This window comes from Ceratotherium simum, chromosome 2 (genome assembly GCF_057802395.1).
Source record: "Ceratotherium simum simum isolate JZ-2026a chromosome 2, ASM5780239v1, whole genome shotgun sequence".
NCBI classification, from domain to species: domain Eukaryota; kingdom Metazoa; phylum Chordata; class Mammalia; order Perissodactyla; family Rhinocerotidae; genus Ceratotherium; species Ceratotherium simum.
This window is the reverse complement of record NC_141901.1, coordinates 32,759,489-32,775,236: the sequence shown is the minus strand read 5'-3', so window position 1 is coordinate 32,775,236 and position 15,748 is coordinate 32,759,489. Positions and strand designations below refer to the sequence as shown.

The window sequence follows — 15,748 nt, the reverse complement described above, 5'->3', positions numbered from 1 at the left end:
ACCCAGGGATAGAGAATTAGAAAAGAGAGAGAATTAGAAAAGACAGGCCATTCCAGGTGAATGCGGCACCTAACCGCATGGTTTAATTGGTGGAGCACTGGCTGAGTTTCACCTCCAGCTTCCGTTTTTGGTCACACGCTATTGTGCAGAGTACAGCTTCTATGGCTGTACTGGGTGGCCCTGCCACTGCCATACATCATCTTACCTCCCTTGAAGCCTGAGGGGCAGGCTTCATAGCTCCCCCATAGGTCTGCATGTAACCTGAGGGGACAGCTGTCCTGGAAGCCACCATGCCACTAATGCAAGCATCTAGACCACAGCCACAAAAAAATACACACCGTCCTCTGAGATACTATTAGGGATCAATATCATCATGCCTCACATTCCTGTTTACCTCAGGCACCTACAGAAAGAAGTAAAGCCTTGCTGTTCATCAGCTCTTAACCTCATCCTAGTCTGATTCAATCCCCTTTTCTCTCACATCCATATCACTGGCCCTCCTGTTGCTCTGTCTTTATAAATTAGCTTACTTTCCTTATCTTTAGCTTCTGTTATCATTCCCACCACTTCCTGGACTTAACTGAAATTGAACTGCTCCTCAAATTAGAGGATTTTTTTTTTTTTGCTATTTTTGTTTTGTATTGTTTCTTCATATCCTGTGGATTTCAGGGTCAACAGGTAATTTAGTTTTCTCCCTTGCTATACATTGTCACTTCAAGATTAATAATCCTCCTTGTTCTCACAAAATCAACTTATCCTCTAAGACTCACATCCCCTGGATATGGACATGGAAGTTACTACCAACTGCCTAAGCATTACTCACTCCCTTTTTCTTTTCAAAATAGAAAACTGATTCTTCATGAAGCAGCAACATGCCTAGATTTTTTAAAAAAATTAAAAATTAAATTTCCCTTGCAGCTAAGGTTAGCCAATTGCATGGTTTTATCTAATGTGGTGGAAGCAGAAATCACTGGATAGAATACTTACTTGAAAAGGAGGCCAACTCAGCTGACTCTCTACTTTGGTCCCTTCCTTTCCCTTCTTCCTGACTATAATAACTTGACGCGGTATGTAGCATTAGGTTGGCATTACATCTTGGTAAGCATGAGGCAGCAAGCATGAGGGCAAAAGCCACAAGCTAAAGATGCTTTAGAGGAAAGAAAAAAGGAGCCTGTTGGTATCAGCCTGAAAAGCCTACATCCAGACATCTTGTTATGCAAGAAAAATAGAACTTCTCATTTATCTAACCCATGTTTGAAGCTACATAAAACATCTGACTTCTCCTTCTTCTCCAAGGACTTTGGCTGTGGGCTCACAATCTTCCTCCAGCAAATCAACATTTGCACCTATGGATTCTTTTTAAAACTCATTCCTAATTAGCTTTGTCTCACTCTACCAAGGACTCACTCAGGATTTCATCATAACCAGAAACTGCACCACCTCCAAAATCTTAAATCCAAGCCTTCCATTTTCTGACACCATCTCCTGTTCTTCGAGATTGATTGATCAAGCAACCCCATTAAAATAATCTTTTGACCTCATCAGATCATCAGTCTATTGAACTCTCCACTTTATCACTAGCCTTCGTTGGGACCCCTCTTCTATTTATTTCCCTACTTTCCCAGGTAAGACTCCACGAAACTAAAGTATGATTACTCTTTTACACTCTTAACACCTTTGACTCCTGCTCCCTCCAATTCATTCACATGGCAAATCCTAAGTCTAGTTTCCCTGAGCCACTGAACATTCTTGAAGAGAGTTACAGAGGTTTTCACACAGGAGAGACAGGTTTCATGTTAATTTCATGACCAGCAACTTCAAATGGGTACTCTATTCTCCCTAGCAATTCTACTAGGTTGCTCTAGTAAGTTCATTTTTCCACTTGCTAAAATAACAGTAACTGTCTCATGGCTGGGGGAGATCAAGGGATGGGGAAGAAGAGTCTTGATGAAGTCAGTAACAGCGACCTTGGCTGGAAAATCCAGGATGGTGTGGAAGAAGAAGTCAAAACCACCAAGCAGTTGGCCAAGTTGATGTCCAAGAGTGGGAGAAGCTGGGCAGGAGTGAGGCCTTCAAAGCCCACTCCACAGGAAGGAAATTGACAAGATCTGGAGCAGACCAGGCCCTACCAGAGGCCTGCCTGAGTGGTTCAGGAAAAGGACAGAGCTTATAAGGGAGAAATCCAAGGAAAAGAAAGTGTTTGAGGACAATAAGGAGGCCCTGGGAGTTGTGCTCCACCAGGAATCCATATGGTATCACCATGGGAAAGACTTCAAGGACAACAACATGGTATTTTATCAGTTCTTCAAGATGAAAATGAAGTATGATGAAAGTGATAACATGTTCATCTGGGTGTCCTGGGCGCTGACAGACAAGGTCACAGACTTGCAGGGGAGCCTGTTCTTGAAGACAGAGATGTCGGAGGTGCTTGCAGAGACCAGCCTTTGACAAGGACTGGTTCCTACAGCAGTGTGTGAATGACATCATCCCCAATGTCCTGGAGGCCATGATTTCTGGAGAGCTCACATTCTCTAAGATTGGTGCCATGATGCCACCTACAGCCAGCTGGCCCACCCGATCCAGCAGGCCAAGGCACTGGGCCTCCAGTTCCACTCTCACATCCTGGACATCAACAACATCCACCTAGCCGTGGGCAAGATGATGGAGAAGGGGCTGGTGCTGATCATCACCCTTCAGGTCCAGCTGGTGATGGTGATCGAGGACCCCAAAGGCAAGGTAGTCGAGAGCAACCCAGATAAGGCACTACACATGCTGTAGATGTGGGCACTCTGCCACGACCAGGTCGAGCTCAAGCCCTACACAGCCTGGCCGCTCCTGGATATCTTTGCCTCCAGCACAGAGCAGGTCTTCTGAGTGTGGTGGCCATGACCAGGGAGCTCCAGGGTTAGATCATCACACAGTGGACACACAGGAAGACCCATGTCCACCTCATGCAACTAGAACTCTGAGGACAAGACTGTCAGCCCCGCCTCACTCTCTGTCAGGGCAGCTGCAAAACCAACAGGATGGGGAAGGGACCGGGGGCTGCTGAGGGCTGCTCGCCACAGTGCCAGCCCCTGAACCATCTCTCTGCCTAGCAGGGGATGTCGGCTGGCTGGTCACCAGGATCACACAGTGCCAAGAGGCCCCCAGCCCAGGGACTCCCTCTCTGGGGGCAGGGTGGTGGGGACCAGACCTTGCCACTTAGAATGGCCCATTGGCCGCATTAGCCAAATATTTATCTCCTCACTGCAGCTACCAGGGCCTGGCTATTTTGAATAATCTACCCCTGTCTTCTTCATCATCAGTCTCTCCCTTTCTACTGGCTCATTCTCCATTATCACACAGCCATGATCTAGTCTCTCATTCTCAAGAACCTACCGTTGATCCTCGCCCATAGCTACCTCTATCTCTCTCTTCCCCTTTTTGGCCAAAGTTCTTAAAAGAACTTTCTCCACATCCACTCTCCATACCTTTACCTCTTATTTTCTTTTCACATTTGTATTTCTTTAAGTATTTTTTTGTGTTGCTGTTTATTTTTGGAAATTGGGCTTTTAAAAATGTTTGTTTTAGTGCGATAGATAGTATAGCAAACACTCTTTTACTCACCACCTAGAATCAAAAACTGCTAACATTTCATCTTATTTTTTCAGATTCTTCAATATTTTGTTGTTGTAAACAAATAAGTCATCACAGGTAAAATTGAACTCCCCTTTGTTCTCTTCCCTAGACACATTCTCTTCCGTTACCAAGAAATTCATTACGATGCATTTAGTTTGCATTAGAGTCATTTTTTATACTTTATGTATATATTTTTTATTTTTATTTTATATACTTTACTATATATAAATACATACCTATATATCTACATCTATACAGATTTATGTATATGTAATCTAAATCTAGTTTTATATATTTATTTATTTTAAAACATATGTAAAATGAAATGATTTGGAAACTTTCTTTCTTTCTTTCTCAACTTCAGACTTTTGAGATCTATCCATGATGATTCATAATTTATCTACGTCATTCATTGTGTATTTTGTATTATCTTCCATAGTGTGTATTCAAAATCCTTAGTTTGAGAGGCTGCATCATATGGTGATTAGGAGCAGGGCTCTGGAGCTAGGCTGCAGGGGTTTAATCCAAGCCCCTATCACTTACTAGCTGTGTGACCTTAGGCAAGTTATTTAAACTTGCCGATGTCAGTCACTTCATCTATAAAACGTAGTTAATAATTATAGCTACATTTTTGGATTAAATGAGGAATAGACGAATTAACCTATGTGAAGCACCCAGAACCGTCCTGGCCTATAGTAAGCACACAATACTAGTGTGTCAGTAGGAAAACAGATGGCACACTCAAAATTAGGATAATCGGAAGAGAGCTTACTTATAAAAGGACTAATTACAAAAGTGTAGGCAGAGAGTAGGGAAACCACAAGGAATAGGACAGTAACCCACAGCAGCAGGAGAGAGACAGAGCTGTTAACACTTCCAGGCCGGAACAAAAACAAATATATCATTAGGAAACAATAAATCATTGCAAATAAATTGAAATCTGCTCTGCTCTCCTTCCTGGTCTCCTTCCCCTCCTTTTCCCAAGGGAACCGCTATTAGGCATTTGATTTGTATCCAAACTATATTTTAAAACTTTTATACACACACACATGCAGATACCTAAAACTCTTCAAAGAAAGAGGTTATCAGAGGCCAGAGTAGAGTCATGTAAGGGAGGCCTCCTTCTGAGGGGAACAGTGTCCTTCCATTGAAGGACACAGCCAGCTTACGATGCCTTCAAAGAAAGGGAACCAGGAGACTATATACCCTGACCTCTTTCTTTTCCTTTCCACCAGTCTCCTTCCAGGGCTTTCTATTGGCCAAACCCAAGCAGAAGCCAGAGGGCAAGGGAACCTCTTCTTACCGGCCAATCTCCCAGGACAGAGAGTATTTGGAAAGAGAGCAGAGTAATTAAACAGCTTACTACCTTTGTCCTCCCTTTCTTTCTTCCTGCTTATAGTACTAACCTGATGCTGGAAGTAGAGAAGCCATTGTGCCACCTTGAAACAACCAACATGAGTATGAAAGCCAAAAGCTAAAGATGGTTTAGTGGAAAGGAAAAGAGTCCCTGTTGCTGTTGGCATCACATTGCCATTGGAGCAGTCCAGCAAGCCTACAGCCAAAACTTCTTGTTATGTAAGGAAGACAAAACTCCTAATTTATTTAAGCCACAGTTTGAAACTGAATGGAACAACTTCCCTCACCCTCATCCTCCTGGTTTCTCCTCTTCAGTCTCAAAATCCTTTGTAGGGGAAGAAGGCATATTCCTCTGCCCTCTAGGGTCTTCTGGCTGGTCTAAAAATTAAATTGACATGAGACAGAATAACAGGAGAAAATCAAACAAATTTAATAATATGTATACATGGAAGAAACCCAGGTAAACTGAATAACTTGCCAAAACGGCTGAAGCTGTCACCTTAAATACCAGCTTCACTAAAGACAAAGGAGGATGTTGCGGGTAACAGTTTTTGAATTCAAAGGGGAGGAAGGCAATTCACATGGGGAAAGAAAAGCAAATGTTTGGTAAATTAATGTTTGCTATACCTTGCAAAGACAATGAGACATGGGGAGGACTTGGACTAAATGGGCCTTGCTAGGTTCCTCCCTGTCTACCATTATAGTTATCTATGGTGATAGCTCCTTCCTGAAACAGGCCTTCTATCTTAAATTCTTTTGGTTAGTTAGGGAGAAGGTCAAAGTTTCTTTCAGAGTCTTTTGTCCTTAAAAATAATCAAGCCAAAGAGACACATTTTCGGGTGACAAATTCTGATCCCTCACACTTTTAACTCCTGGCTGACAATCTTCCTCAAGAATTCTTTAGTTGATTCTTATCATTATTCACTGTGGCCTCAATATGCATGTGGAGTTCCCAGACAACATCCAGACCTATGAATATTTTCTGAGAAAAGTGGAAAGTAGATCTGGAGGAGAAAGTGTAAGATAACAAGTGCAGTCTACCCCTCTTACTCTTCTGCATTCACTCTTGTCCTTTGTCTAGGGGAAAATTTGTGAGCTGAACACAGGGTACCAAGTCCTGTCAGCTACCATATCATGATGCGGAGAGGTCAATCCACTCATATGGTGACCTAAAACGTAAAATGTTATTTGACATTGATATGTTTCATATAAGGAAGCAAAGAGAAAAGGGGGAGAAAAAAACAATTGTTTAACATAAAACATAGCAGCTATGAACTCTAAGTTTGCATCATAGCTGCCTTCTATGACACATTATATCTTGGGCAAAAGGGTAATAAAGGATGTCTTAACAGATGGCCTGGGTTCCAATTATAGCCCTTTCTGCCCTCTTTGTAACAACTGAATTTTCCCCTGGTTGTTAAGATCAATCACTCCCGCCAGTAAAGTGACTCCTTCTCTGCCTATTGGTTTAGCAGCATGAAAAGCCCCAAATGACCAGGAGGCAGTCTCCACTTCCAATTTCTTGGAGCCATGGAGATGTTTCCTAGTGCAAGCAATCTATTCTTTGGCACCAAGATTTCCATACCCACCAAGCCTAAGGTCAAAGGGCAGAAAACAAAAATTGATTAATTGAGATGTTAAGTGTAACAGTGAGTGGGGTCATTTCTGCCTTCAATTCTTGGTTCCTGAACCCATACATTGTATTGATGGTGGAGTTGGCACTATGGATGGTCTACTGGTTTAAAGCATACATTGCACCTGCTTCTGTTGTTTCCTTGAATACATTGCACATTACTCCAGTCTTCAGGGACCCAACCTCCAGCTGATGCTGGAACTATGGCCTCACCATTCAGTTCAGCTGCTCTATGAAGCCAGCTGCTTCTAGGCCTTGTGACCGGTAGTAAAAATCAGTGAATTTCATGGGCATGGGCCATTATCACACACCTCTTTTGTTATACAATGTAATCTTTGATTGGAGGCAATGCTGAATGGGATGTTATGTAATATATATAAGGGATTTTGTAAGACTGAAAATGATAGTACTAGCAGAAGTTCTGCAGGCAGTGAAGGTATACCCTTATCCAGAAATGTGTCTATCTATCTGTGTGAGTCAAAGTGCCTCCCTCTCTCCCTTCCACCAGCTGTGGTAATGACCATATCAGGACCTCAGCATCAGCCTCTGCTGTGGACAGGTTGAATATTTTCACCCTGTGTTTGGAAAAGGTGGTATACTTCAAAGAGCACACTCAAAAATGCCATCTTCACCCTCTACATTCATTTGAATTGTAAACTCTTCATAGACAAATTTAAAAAAAGAAACAATTGATGGATTATATCGTTTGCATCATCCGACTAAAGGAGGCATAATGATCTTTAAAAAGGTCATATGGTCCCTTCTCTCTACACTTAGGCCCATCTTTTTCCTCTTCTTTCCTTTAGCTTGTCCATCAACGGAGGAGAAGATACTAATCTGATTGGCTGGATTCCAAGGCATGGATCAGCATGGGTACTAGTGGTCAGGGGACCTCGTGTGTGGCCTGCCTTCATGTGATAAGCTGACTTAAGCAAGACATGATCTTTCAGTGTATGCTGGCCTTCATCTCTCATCTCTTTTTGACCTCAGGCCTGCACGCAGAGTATATGGAATTAGGGCCTCTCTTAAGGCTGAAGTTTCTTCCCTTTCCTTCCCTTCCTCTTCTGGTCTTCTCACATCTTCTTTCTGGTCCCTCATCTCTTCTCTCTCTTTCTCTCCTCTTCTCTTATTCTCTCTCGTATTTCCTTCTCTTGATGGGATTCAGACCATGCTAATCTACCTTTGCATATTGAACATTTTAAGCTGAAGAGTTTGAGGAAACAATAGAAGCAGGAAAGTCTCTCTCACCTTCCCCCTGCCCTTCTACCCCGAAGTAGGTCATAAAACCCTCATGTGAGAGGTGACTTTTCTATATCTGGAGGAAAGGAACACCCTAATCTCCAAGACGGAGGGACAGAGAGAAGAACCTGAAGGAACAGGCCTTGCCAAGTTTCCCCTAGTTTACTACACTTAGCTCATACTCTATGTCCTGTCATATTTCTTCACGACTTTCCACTCTTCATCAAACCTAGCATAAAAATGTTCAGGTTTAACTGTCTCTTCAGATCTTTATTTCCTTACGATGGCACCCATGTCACATAAACTTATATTAAATAAATTCATATGCTTTTCTCCTGTTAATCTGTTTTTGTCAGTTTAATTTTCAGACCCCGCCAGGGACTCTAAGAAGTGGAGGAAAACTTTTTCCTCCCCTACACTCTTCATTCTCATCCCTCCCTTCCTCTCTCCTTCTCTTCTGATCTCATGATAGATGGTTTTACCCACCATATGTCAAGTCCTCAGGTCACTCTGCTAGCTGCCTCTCTTCCCATTCTTTCCCCTCTGCTATATATCTGTGTGGATAAGATTTTGAAAAATCTAATTCTCTCTCCTTAACTTACTTTCTCTGTATGGCCAGCCAAGGAATGGTAAGATCCCAATGTTTAAAATGTTCTTAACCAGGCCTTTAACAAAATTTTCATTGAAAGACCAAAACCTTGCAAAGTTATTAACAAAATAATAGTCCTGGTTTCCTTTCTGCTAGTGCTTCTTATAATTTTATTTTATTTATTTATTTTTCCCCCCAAAGCCCCAGTAGATAGTTATATGTCATAGCTGCACATCCTTCTAGTTGCTGTACGTGGGACGCGGCCTCAGCGTGGCCGGAGAAGCGGTGCGTTGGTGCGCGCCCAGGATCCGAACCCGGGCCGCCAGCAGCGGAGCGCGCGCACTTAACCGCTAAACCACGGGGCCGGCCCTCTGCTAGTGCTTCTTAAAAACTCACTCAGAGTAGGAATATTTGCCAGAGTATTTTTCTGACAATCCTGGGTCTTCTGACTATAATAGTCCTAACTTCCCATTCTAACCCCACATAATTTTCAACGTGAATAAGTACCAATAGTATAAAATATATTGTATCTTAATATAGGTATAAGTAAAGGTATCCTCCTTCACTGTGTTTATATTTTAAAGCCACTCTATAATTATTTTGTGAAAGATTTATATTCCTGCTAAATAATTTATACATTAGTGAACACACAAGATTTCTGATGATGATGTTATAAATAAATGAGGTAGGGCCACCCATTTCATCCTTGATGGCTGTCAGGTACATTCCTCACTGACACTACCTGGAATAAAACATGAGGGAAAATATTTCTCTAACCAAAACCACTGGATTTAACCTTGATCCCATCTGCATTTCTTCAGCGATACCACTGTCTCCTACCCAATCCACTGGGCTCAGAACATGCAGCTGTTTTGAGGAAACAACTTAATTTTACTACATTGGAGCATTTCAAAGTCCAAACTATATGTGAGTGAGGTAAATCATAAATATAGTTTTACCTGGTTTAGTTCTCTTAAGTTAGTTGGGAACATTGTACTCTCTTCAGATGTCCCTGAAATCATGCCAGGTGGATCTCTGTCCAGTGACCTGTCAGCTGTGCAGCTAATCAATTCTTTAAAAGGCTGCACAGAATTCAGGTAAGGAATGACTGATAATTCAAGCCATAAAGAAAGCTTCCTTCTCAGAAAGGCAGGAAGCTGGATCTAACCCAATGAAGTTCCTGAAATTACTGTGTCCTTCACAGTAGCCAGGTATCATGGTGATAGAGGAGCGCAGGCTCCACTGCTGGCTCTAAAACTATAAAATTAGGATAATAACACTTCCTACCTCACAGGGATCTTGTAAGGCTTAAATACAATAATGCATGTTAAATATAACATAATGCCTGGCACATAATAACAGCTCATTAAATGTTCATCATTATTATTCACAGCTTTGTACAAAATCAGAAATAATTACATTAGTCTCCAATAAAACTTAAGTACCACAGAAACACTTTGTTTTAATATTTTAGAGGCCTCCATTCACACTTATATACATTCAAAATAACTTGAAATTTTATACAGAGTTTTGGACCCTAACAAGCATTTGGTTCTTGATCTACCTCTGTCTCACTCAGCAGAGAAATTTAAGAAAATCGAAGGGTCATTAAGACAGAAATGTCAGGATGTTTACCTTTTCTGCTTAGCAGTTCATCCCTTTATTTATTTATTTTAACTTACATTTTCCACTCCCAAATCTCTTACTCCAAATTTCTACTGACAGAATTTAGTTCTCTCAATTATCTGGGAAATTTTCAAAAAGATTTATCAATATACCTTACATATTTTAGAGAAAAAACAGAGTCATAAACAATTTATGATCTAATAAATGCCAGCATTGTCATGGAGATGAAAGGAAATTGGCATTTACAATAGCACTGACTCACAATAAAGGGGACATTGACCCCTTTTCTCTTTCTGAAAAGATGAAGAATATGGAGATCAGGTGACCCTTCCTTGTTCTTAGACTCAATAAAGATTTAATGAGTTCTTAATGCATGCTGAACCTTTCCTTCAAATTGTTTAAAACTGTACAAGTATTTAAAAAAAAAGAAGACAATTTAGGTGATACAAACAAACTTGATTTAACACTTCATGAAGCTGGCAGTTTGCATTCTCAAGACTCCAGAGGACCATGAGGCAGGGGAGAAAACAGCAAGTTTTTATAGAAAATGAACAAGGAAGAAAAAAATAAAAAATGAACAAAGAACAAGGAAAACATTCAAGTTACTTGGCAATCAGGGATTGGTCGCTTGGATGGCGAGACTTCTGGGCAGATGGAATCCTTACAAAAACATGAAACATTAAATGTTAGGTTTTGGTTTGCTGACATAACCTCCCAGAATCAGTTAACACCCAGTTTACTGAGGAAAGGTCATTGTTAGGTTAGTTAAAGATTTCAACACAAGGCAGAAAAGACTTGCACGGCAAACTGAAGCCAGAGTTTAATACCTGTTTCCATCAGTGTTTCCAAAAGTGTGTTCAGTGGAGCGTTGGTTCTGTAGTATGCTAGTGAGTTTCTTGTCTAAAAAGTTTAGGAACAGTGTTTAAAACTAATTTAAACAACTCTTTTCACCAGGACTTCTTAGAGTTTTAACCATGCTAAAGCAGGAGTCAGGGAAGGGGCCACAAATTCACATGGGGATGGGCTGATTATATCAAGTGTCAGTGCTAAAGACAATGTCTTCAGATTGAAACACTGTCCAATGCTTGCATACAATTTCTTGTAACTGCTCTGACCACTGCACCCATTACCAACTACCTTGACATTACTTGCAAGACCAACAGGTATCTGAGTTCCATGTCAAAGACAAATTTCTTACAGAGTAAATTCAGAACAGACACAAAATGGGGCTCAACATGTCTGGCTTTATTTTTTTTAATCTTAAAAAATCTATGCAAACAAAAAACTCTTAAAACTCAACAGTAAGAAAACAAACATCCCCATTTAAAAATGGGCAAAAGATGGTAAATAGGCACCACACCAAAAATTATATATAGATGAGAAATAAGCATATGAAAAGATGATCTACATCATACAAAACAACGAGATACTGATGGTGCTCAGGGCAGGCCACCCCAGGGTGCACCACTCTGGTATGCAGATTATTTCAAGCTGAAGACAATAAAGACTCAGAAGACTCAGGAAGAACATTTGATTTTCCCCTCCCAAACTGCCTAAAGAATTTAATGTAGAAGACCTGTTTCAGGAAGGAGCCAATATCATATGATGGCCGCAATATAATGTAAAATAGATGTTACAATAGGAAAGGTACCAACAAGCCCATTTTATCAAAATTTCTGTCTCTCCCTGGCCAAATTCTCTATAGGTGGTCCTGAAAAGAGTTGTCAGACAAACACTTGCATTTCTATCTCCATGTGAATTGCCTTCTTCCCCTCTGAAATCTAAAACCACTACTCCCCCCCAACACCTTCCATGACTTTAGCTACAATATTTAAGCAAGCAGCTTAGACAGAAGGACGAGCTGCTCACTTCTGAGTTTCTCCCATGTATACATGTTATTAAACTTGGTATTGTTTTCTCCTGCTAACCTGTCTTTTAATTATTTGGCCAGCCATAAGAACCTTAAGGGAAAGGGCAGAGGGGGATTCTTCCTCTTCCCCTACAATACCCAAACATCCCTATTAGAATAACTACAATCCAAAACACTGACAACACCAAATGCTGACAAAGATGTGGGCAACAAAAACTCTAATTCATTGTTGGTGGAAATGCAAAATGGTAAAACTACTTTGGAAGGCAGTTTGGCAGTTTCTTATAAAGCTAGACCTCCTCTTACCATATGATACAACAATCATGCTCCTAAATACTTACTTAATTGAGTTGAAAACATCCCTCCACACAAAAACCTGCATACATATATTTATAGCGGTTTTATTCATAATTGCTAAAACTTGGAGGCAACCAAGATGTCCTTCAGTAGGTAAATGGATAAATACGTAAACTGTGGTACATCCAGACAATGGACTATTAGTCAGTGTTAAAAAGAAATGAGCTATCAAGCCACAAAATAGACATGAAGAAACTTTAAATGTATATCACTAAGTGAAAGAAGCCAATCTGAAAAGGCTACATACAATATGATTCCAACTATAAGACATTCTGGAAAAGGCAGAACTATAGAGACAGAAACAGGTTCAGTGGTTGCCAGACGGTTGGGTAGAGAAAGGGATGAACAGGCAGAGCACACAGGATTTTTAGGGCATTGAAACTATTTGCTATGATACTATAATGGTGAGTACCTGTCATTATACATCTGTCAAGACCTATAGAATGTACAACACAAAGAATAACTCCTAATGTAAACTATGGACTTTGGCTGGTAATGTTTTGATGTTGGTTCATCGACTACAAGAAATGTAACACACTGGGAAGAAGTATGTGGGAACTCTCTACTTTTCCCTCAATTTCTCTAAAAAACAAAGTCTATTAATTAAAAAAATTATACACAGCTTTTTAAAAAATTATATTGATCTAATCAGTCATGTTTGGTGTCATAAAGAAGTTTACATGATTTCAAAATATTCACATATTATGCGAACATTATTATAGACCACATCATCGTCATTAAACACCCATCTGTGTAAGGCACCTTGCCAGGTACCATGCAAAGGACTTAAATTAAAGCAAGTATAATCCCTACACTTTGGGAATCAAGTTCACTCAAATAATACTCTCTTAAAAAGAAAATTCCCTGATACTTTAAGTTTTAAATATAAAGAATAAATTGAACAGCCAGATCCTTTTAAATTAACATTTTCATTAACCCTCATAAATTATCAAGTGTACAAGGTGAATCCTAAAGAACATTGATTTAATCAAGCTTACATTTGTCATTTGTTAGTTTAAACCAGATCTGGTAATTTTTATTTATAATGATTTTTAGATATTTTTTATATATGGTGACTGAACACTTTGTCATGGATTTCAATTATATTTCTACATTTATCATTTGATTTTCAACTTTGTTTATGGCATCATTTTCTCCAAATAATTTCATGAGCAACAGTTTTTAGCCTTTTTATTATAGTTTCTGTCTTGGTGTAATGCTGTATTTTCTTTTAGTTCCTTATACGGTTTACTCTTCTAGATTTATATCTTCAGTTCATGTAGAATTTATTTATTTTTGGACAGTATCTAAAAATGCTTTGCCAATCATCTTCACTACACAGCTTTTTTTGTAAAAAATCTATACACAGCTTTTTTCTGCAACATTGACAAGTTGCTGCCTGTTTCAGATGATAAGACTCAACCATTCAATCCACCTTCGCTGTGGAACAGAAGAAAATCCATTCATGCCTTTCCTATGAGTCTTTTGGATGAAGGAACACTGGTTGCTGTAGAATGCCTCCTGGAAGACATCATCACTCGGCACTTATTTCACTTCAAAGAGAAGAAATTGGAGGCATAAAACAGAGCACTATTGGTATGCTTTCACATGTTCTGTCCTATAAATTATAATATTAAACAAAATCACTATTTAAGACTAATATTTGTACATACATATATATGCTAATCAGCGTTATGTATCTATAAGATGAGAATACTCTATGAAATGTTTCCTGAGCATATTTGTTCACTAGGGCTTTTGTTTCTTTCATTGTTTTGCCAAACATCTCTTTTCTGGATTAATATCATCCCATAGAATTCACTTTGGGAAATAATGCTGGGAGAGGTGCAGAGAACCTGGAACCTTGATGACATTGTTGAGCAACTGATTTAAATAATCCTGAACCTGAATTCTACCATCGTTGGAATTTTTTATATGTGATTAATTAAATCTTATTGTTTAAAACTGAATCAGGGCTTATGTTATTTGTAATGCAAACAACAGATACAGAAATTGTACCCAGAGTAGGGTACTGTGAATAACAGATCCTGAAATGCAGGATCAGGTATAAGAGGTTGGACATGGGGCAAGGAGGAACCTGCTATTTATAATGTTGGTTTGTGTTGACCATTTGTTGTGGCCTTATACAAGATAGAGACAAATTTACTCTAAAAGTGGTTGATCTAAAAAGAGGAGTGGGAAATATGGCTTAGCTGTAGTCTGCAGACCAAGTGGACTGTGAGTCTGATAATTCGGTGCTATGACAGGTTAGAAAAACTGAATCTGACCCACTAGTTCTTAATCTGGTCTCCATATATCTCAGTGCTTTGAGGCTCTGTTAATAAAATTCAGAGCATATGTGTACTTGGATGGGGAAAAAAATTACATCTTTCTTTTCACTAACTCCTAACTGAAACTTACCATTTCCTTTCATTATAAATGTAGACCAAACAAACAAACAAACCCACAGTTGAATCTGTGTGATTCTATTTGTCACCAATAGAATTCTCAGATATTTTCATATCACATTATAGTTATTACAGATGTCTCAGAAAATCATTTAAATTCATAACTACTTTGAAATCTCAGTAGACCCACTGCTAGATATTGAATTAATTTTTAATACCTTAAATATTGATTTTCATGAATTAATATCTATAATATCAGAAATATGTTTTTAATATTTTCACAACTGTATTTCAATCTAATTTTTCCTGTAACCCTATGCATTTTATTTTATGCACTTGAAAACATTATTCTGTGTCTATAAGCTTCACTGAAGTTCCAAAGGGGTTTGTGGCATAAAAAAGGTTAAGAAGATTTGTTTATTCACAGTAAAATTGGTGAGAGAAGAGATGGGAAGACAGGAGATTTAGGAATGGGATTGCGATAAAAGACAAACATTGTCTCAGGCCACTCCCTAATAAGTGTTTTCCACCCTACAAAAGGGACAAAGGTTTTTATTGTGAAGATGCATCTGGGAAACAGCTGGTGACCAAGAAGTGGATTATGGTGGTGCCTTCACACCCAAAACTATTGTTTAAAATTGCCTCAAACTGAGGTCATTAATGCAAGGGCCAGAGAGGGGTAGGCTGAAGTCAGAAACTTATTGCTGGGAGCCTGAAATTCTCAGACTCAAAGACTCTATCTGGACAGAATTTATGGCTCTGAGTGGAAGTAAATAGATTAGCAGCTCACTAAGTTTTAAAAATACGTTTGTTTATTTGTTTTACTCTTTAATGAAGTGTAATATGTTTACAGAAAAGTATTACAAGAGTACAGATCTTACAAAAGTTTTCACAAGCTGAATACATCTTAGAACCAGCACCCAGATTAAGAAACAGAGCATTAAGAGCACCCCAAACGTCCCCCTTGTGCTCCCTTCCAGTCATCCTCTCCTGTTCTGACTCCTAACAGCATAGTTTAGTTTGGCCTGTTCCTGTACTTTTTATATAAA

The 15,748-nt window shown here is 39.4% G+C and overlaps 1 long non-coding RNA gene and 1 pseudogene across 2 annotated transcripts in view; both read left to right on the top strand.

Moving 5' to 3' along the window:
• Nucleotides 1-14,883, top strand: part of LOC147917806 (uncharacterized) — a 116,968-nt gene extending 102,085 nt beyond the window's left edge. Inside the window, exons 4-5 of one of the 2 annotated variants that reach the window (XR_015554546.1) lie at nt 13,700-13,887; nt 14,107-14,883. This is a non-coding gene — a long non-coding RNA (uncharacterized LOC147917806). Of the gene's footprint in view, nt 1-13,699 lie in introns of both variants that reach the window. The other variant, XR_015554544.1, reaches the window with a different exon arrangement.
• Nucleotides 1,929-2,874, top strand: LOC101387446 (mitochondrial import inner membrane translocase subunit TIM44 pseudogene; annotated as a pseudogene).
• Nucleotides 14,884-15,748: the final 865 nt, after the last annotated feature.